We start from the raw sequence: 5,724 nt of genomic DNA, 5'->3' as shown, positions 1-5,724 counted from the left end.
CTAGCATTATCGTTGTTTCAACGATAACCTGGGAGAAGTATCTGCGGCTTTTAAAAATAACATAATCTAGTTTTCATGATAATTGTTCCATCCAAACCTAGAATGTACTTTTACTTCTTTCTTGATGATACAAGAGTACTATAGTACAATAGCCTAATATATCTGATCACTTTTACAAACACATCTCTGTTAGAACCAATAGATTAGAACACACATGTTGGATTTTTGTTGTATCAGGTTCTTTTAGATTTTACTCCCTCCGTTCCGATATACAAGTCTTTTTAGAAATTTCAATGAGGACTATATACGGATGTATATAAACATATTTTAAAATGTAGATTCACTCATTTTGCTCCGTATGTAGTCCACATTGAAATCTCTAAAAAGACTTACGCTTAGGAACGGTGGTAATATACATAACATGGGACACATCTGCAATGGCCTCGTGTGACTTCGCCTGTGTAAACATCAGACAAATAATAGATTGCAACTGTAATCTCGTGCAAGTTTTTTCACAGCGTTGAAGCCGTATAAAGATGGTAAGCCATCTGAAAAAATAGGCCACATCTGGAAGAAACATGCAGCAAGGAAACTGAACCATTTATAGGAGAACAGTAAGGAAACCGAACAATATATTCAGGGACGAACACGATGTACTGGTATTTTTGAAATATAAGCTAGCTCCCATGGCACCTTCGACAAATATGATACATGTTATATGCATGTATACGTAACAAATATGGAAGAACTATTTTGTTAATTCTCATCCATAAACTCACAAAATTCCACTTTGACAAAATAGCTGATTGAAAAGGCGTAGAACCTTTTTTTAAATATATTGATAAAAGCTCTAATAAATAAGGAAGAGGGAGAAAGCAAAAGCACACATTGGAGACCAGTGAAGAAAGTAATGTTTCCCTGACTTGATGTGCCACGCCATTCAACGGCTGGCGCTCTTCATGCACAGGTGCAAGTGTTCACCATGTGGTGGTCCTTGCTCCTTCTAGAGTTTTATTGCTCTTTCAAGGTAGCTCCGCACAAATTACATGAAATTATGTTGCCAAAAGAACTCTTTTTTGGTACATTGCACATCTATCAGAGCATCTTCTCATAAGTCATCTGAGTTATCTCTTCCAAAAGTTAAAGAGCTATATGAATTAATCCGCCAGCAATATAAAATTATTAACCTAAGATCAAGCAGGGCCACATTTGTCTGGAAAAATAAAAAGTTAATAATTAATGCACAAAAAATAAGGCCAGACAATTTAATAGAATTTATTTACATTCAGGAATCTCTACTACCTAAAAGAACCGTAAGGTTCCCTCTCCCCCCTTACGTCAATCTCTTCGTCAAACCCCTTCCGTTCCGTCGTACGTAGTCCCCCTCCCATCTCGATTTTTTGCACCTTCCTTTCACCCTTTTCCCTAAAAACCAGCCTTAATTACAGGCTTTAATCTGTTTCCGTGATCTCCTCCACGATCAGTTTTTTCTCCAGCGTTGGTACCCTGATGCTCGGGCGCCCTCCCCATCTGTGACCGCGACGCGCCTCCCCCATTTAGGAACAGGACATGCACCCCCAGCTCCATATGGAACAATTCCCCAACACTACCGGATTGCTTGGATTGCGCCGCCACCAGCCCGATCTCCCGTCTGGTCACCTCCGCTTCTCGCCATCTATCTCGTCATGTCATCACAGACGAGCTGCATGGAATACAATCACGTTGGATCTCCACAAACCCCACAGATCCGTCCAAGAACAGCCCCCTCTGGATCCACATCACTTCGGAGGCGAGGACGACCCCGCAACCACCGCACCCTGGCACTCAGCGGCCGGGGCAGGAGCCTACCCCCGTACCACGCCCAGAAGGCAAGGGGCTCCCAGCAACTGCAACTCCATTACGTTCCTCAATTGAGGTATTTGTTCTTCGGCTTGCCAAATTTTGTTCAGCTCCTGTCCATATGTCCATGTTTGATTCACTGACAGACAGCTCTTGTACATTAGCACATGATTAGATGAACATGGAGCACACAGGAACATGCGTGGATGGACCATGCATGCCCAAAATCACCTCATTCCTTATCCATGAGTATGTCACCATGACCCTCTGTATCAGCTCTAAGATGTACTACAACGGTGCTACTCCATTCACCAAGATGAGGATCAATTTAATGTTTTTCCCTTTCTCTTTACTGTATTGCAAGTCATTTTTCTACACTAAAAGATCACAGATTTGATGATGCACCGTACAGTACGTGAAACAATTCAGCCATGGTTTCGTAGTTTGCCGAACTGCCGAATGACTACCAGTATTATTCTATTTATTAGTATTCTTCATGTTTGTTGGAATATTTGAATGAGACAACACTTTGTATCCCAATTAAAATGTAACTAAAGTGAGATGGTTTTAGTTTGTTTGATCCTGGAAAGTGCAGCAAGCCATAAGGCCATGATGCGCAATGAAGGATCTAATTGCGGAGCTACATCAGTTTTCTGTAAGGTGCTTGCTTGCTTCAAGTGTCTACAGGAATTAATGTTCCACTGTATCTTTTTCGTAGATTGTATAAATGAAGAAGCTAAATATCGGATCACCTTTAGCATTAGAGAAAAAGGTTAGGTGTAGATACACGACATTCATGAGAACTAAATATGTTTATGCTGTTGTTAAAAATGCATTATTTTTTGTTATTTGTTTTGTGTTATAAAACATATTTGAAAAAATGGATGTTGATTTTCTACCTTATTTCTTATATTAGGAATAATTTAATCACTTAACTAAAAAAGTGAGGTATTACAATGATGAACAGATGGATTTGATAGTTTCATATAAAATTAATAAGCAAGATGATGAAATATAGTTGTTTGGGGTGTTGCTGGAGCATAGATTCCATTGTACTACTGCATCCATCTGTGTGTTGTTCTATTACTTTCTCTCACCAGATTCTTGTTATCACTATTGTTCTGTTATAGATGAAATAAAATTAGTAGGTCTATTATTTTCTCTCACCCGATTCTTGTTTTCAGTATTGTTTTTGAAAGACAGGGATATAGTTTCCATTGTACTACTCCATCCATCAATCAAAGAGTTTTGTCCCAGACATATTGTTCTATTATACATGAAATAAAACAAAATGTTTGCCACATTTGAATCGACAGTACATGCAGGGCATTTCATTTGTCATAGAAACACACCATCATCAAGTTGGGTATTCTTATTATTCCAGATAAAAATAGAAACAAGTTGGGAGAGAGGGCCAAGAGGCAAGACAAGGAACCATATTTGCAAATATGTCTGATTTGACCCCCGCCTTGACAGTGTTTTCCGGGACAACGTCGATAAGTAGGTGGCGTGTGGTTCTCGTGGATCGCTAGCTTGAGCAATGGAATTAGGGTTTCCGGGTGTGGCTGCCGTGCCAGTAGTGACATAAGCATTGGACTATTGTGCTACGACTCCTACACATGTTTAGGTCTTTTTAGTTGACTTTCATCCTCTGAAGGATAATCTTAGAAAATGGCTTTCCTTTAGATTGTTAAATTATGATGTTCACATGGTTGCAATTGTTGTTGCTTTTATGTCCATTATTTGGATCCCATGCACGAGCAAATGAGCTTGAGGTCCACACATGGGCTGATGAAATATGTATGTCAAAATTACAATAGTAGGTATAGTTTAACCTGCTCTACTATATTGTAAATGTAAACAAAATTTGCTCCCGTTGCAACGCACGGGCATTGACCTAGTAAATTAGAAGGGCCGACCTACCGGAGTATTAGTGCAAAGTTGTACGATCAGAGCCGGAGCATGTTTTTACTGAATACAGTAATGTAATAGGACCACTGAAATATTTGAGCAATACATGCACCTTGTATCTGACATGCATACCAACAAAAATCCCAGCTTTCCCACACAGTTAGCAAATATGATTCTGTAGTTTCCACCTGAACATTGGAGATAGCAAGCACAACTCTCAGTCTGTCACACAACAATGAGTGAAATCCCTCAACAGAGAAAAAAGATTTTACTATATTTACAATTGTTTATGTCCGGTACCTCATAACATCTCATTCCTAGTTAATAATTAATGCATAAAAGACTAAGGCCAGACAGTAATACTATAACTTATTTACATTCATGGCATAAATTAGAGGGGTCGACCTACTGGAGTATTCATGCAAAGTTGTACGATCAGTGCCAGAGCATGTGGTATACTAAGTACAGTAATGTAATAGGCCCAGTGAAATATTTGAGCAATACATGCACATTGGTTAGTGTTGTATCTGACCTGCATACCAACAAAAATCCCAACTTCTCCCTAAAGTTACCAAATATGATTATGTAGTTTCCACCTAAACACTGGAGACAGCAAGCACAACCGCCAGCCTGTCACACACCAAAGAGTGAAATCCCACAATAGAAATATAAGATTTTACTATATTTACAATAGTTTATGTCCGGTGCAAGTACCAGGACAGACATTATGCCTTGAAAAGGGAAATGTTACTAAAGCCATTCAATATTGCTATCTGCAATACATAGTGGATAATTCGATATGATACTTGTGAGTTTAAACATCAATATTCATATCAAAATAGAAATCATAAGAAGAAACCAAAACAAACAAAATACACATGATAGTCCAATGTGTACCTTAAAATTTACAAAAGAGGAGAATGAATATCAAATAGAAATCATAAGAAGAAACCAAAACAAACAAAATACACATGATAGTCCAATGTGTACCTTAAAATTCACAAAAGAGGAGAATGAGTGGCTCCTACTGCCCCATAGCAAATTATAATTGTTAAACTTATGTTACAAAAATACAACAAAAGACGTAGAGCTTTCATTCCATTGAGGCTTTTTTTGGCATATCATTACTGGAAAAATATATAAATTAAGTATCCACTAAAATATCACCTTGAGATGCCAGCAAAAGAAAATGGCACAACAAGATCTCCATGAATCGCCATGATCCACAGTATGACTAAACAGAACCTGCAAGTAATATAATAACCCCAAAAATGTTACAGACCATAAACTTGAATATCATGCGAATATGAATTAAGCATGTGATGTGATCTAAAAGCACAATATTCAAGAAAAAGAATAACTAATTGTTCCCCTAATAAGGTTACTTTCTTAAAATGTAAAAATAGTCACTTTTGCAAAAGCCCAACTACCCACAGGTAAGTTGTACATCAAACTACGCTCATATTAGAATATATTAAAATAAGAATATTTCTATCATAGTGCTTTTATCCAATGCATGTCAAAAGAAATATATTAACTAATGATCATGTTATGATTTTATTTGCAGAAAAACAAACGTGATGACCCATATCAATAAGAATTGTAGCATTAGCATTAGCAATGGCAATGACATCCTACCACCTTTGTTGAGAAATGTTTTAGGTATTTTGTACAGGACAAAATTAGAAGCACGTACATTTAAAGTTTCAGGCATCATAGACTTGGGGAATGAAACATCAGAAATAATAGTAGGTAAATCTTCAGATATGACCTGCAATTCACAAGCTACAATTGTTGAGCAGAACCAGAAAAAAAAAGTCCGCCAAGAAACTACCATAGCCAATAGCCAATTATAGCTTCTCAACTTACAAAACACAAACGTGGTAGCACAAGACATAGCATGAGTTTATTGTGAGATATGGAGCTAGGCTGCTCCACCTATCCTAAACAGTTGGAGTACATATAATTTGCCTA

General features: G+C 37.7%; 1 long non-coding RNA gene across 1 annotated transcript; it reads left to right on the top strand.

The window, feature by feature from the left end:
* Positions 1-1,521: 1,521 nt before the first annotated feature.
* On the top strand, positions 1,522-2,416 carry LOC119293743. The gene is made up of 2 exons (XR_005143198.1): positions 1,522-1,915; positions 2,004-2,416. It is a non-coding gene; the product is annotated as an uncharacterized LOC119293743 (long non-coding RNA).
* Positions 2,417-5,724: the final 3,308 nt, after the last annotated feature.

This window comes from Triticum dicoccoides, chromosome 4B (assembly GCF_002162155.2).
Source record: "Triticum dicoccoides isolate Atlit2015 ecotype Zavitan chromosome 4B, WEW_v2.0, whole genome shotgun sequence".
Lineage (NCBI taxonomy): Eukaryota > Viridiplantae > Streptophyta > Magnoliopsida > Poales > Poaceae > Triticum > Triticum dicoccoides.
This window is presented reverse-complemented; position numbering and strand designations above follow the sequence as displayed.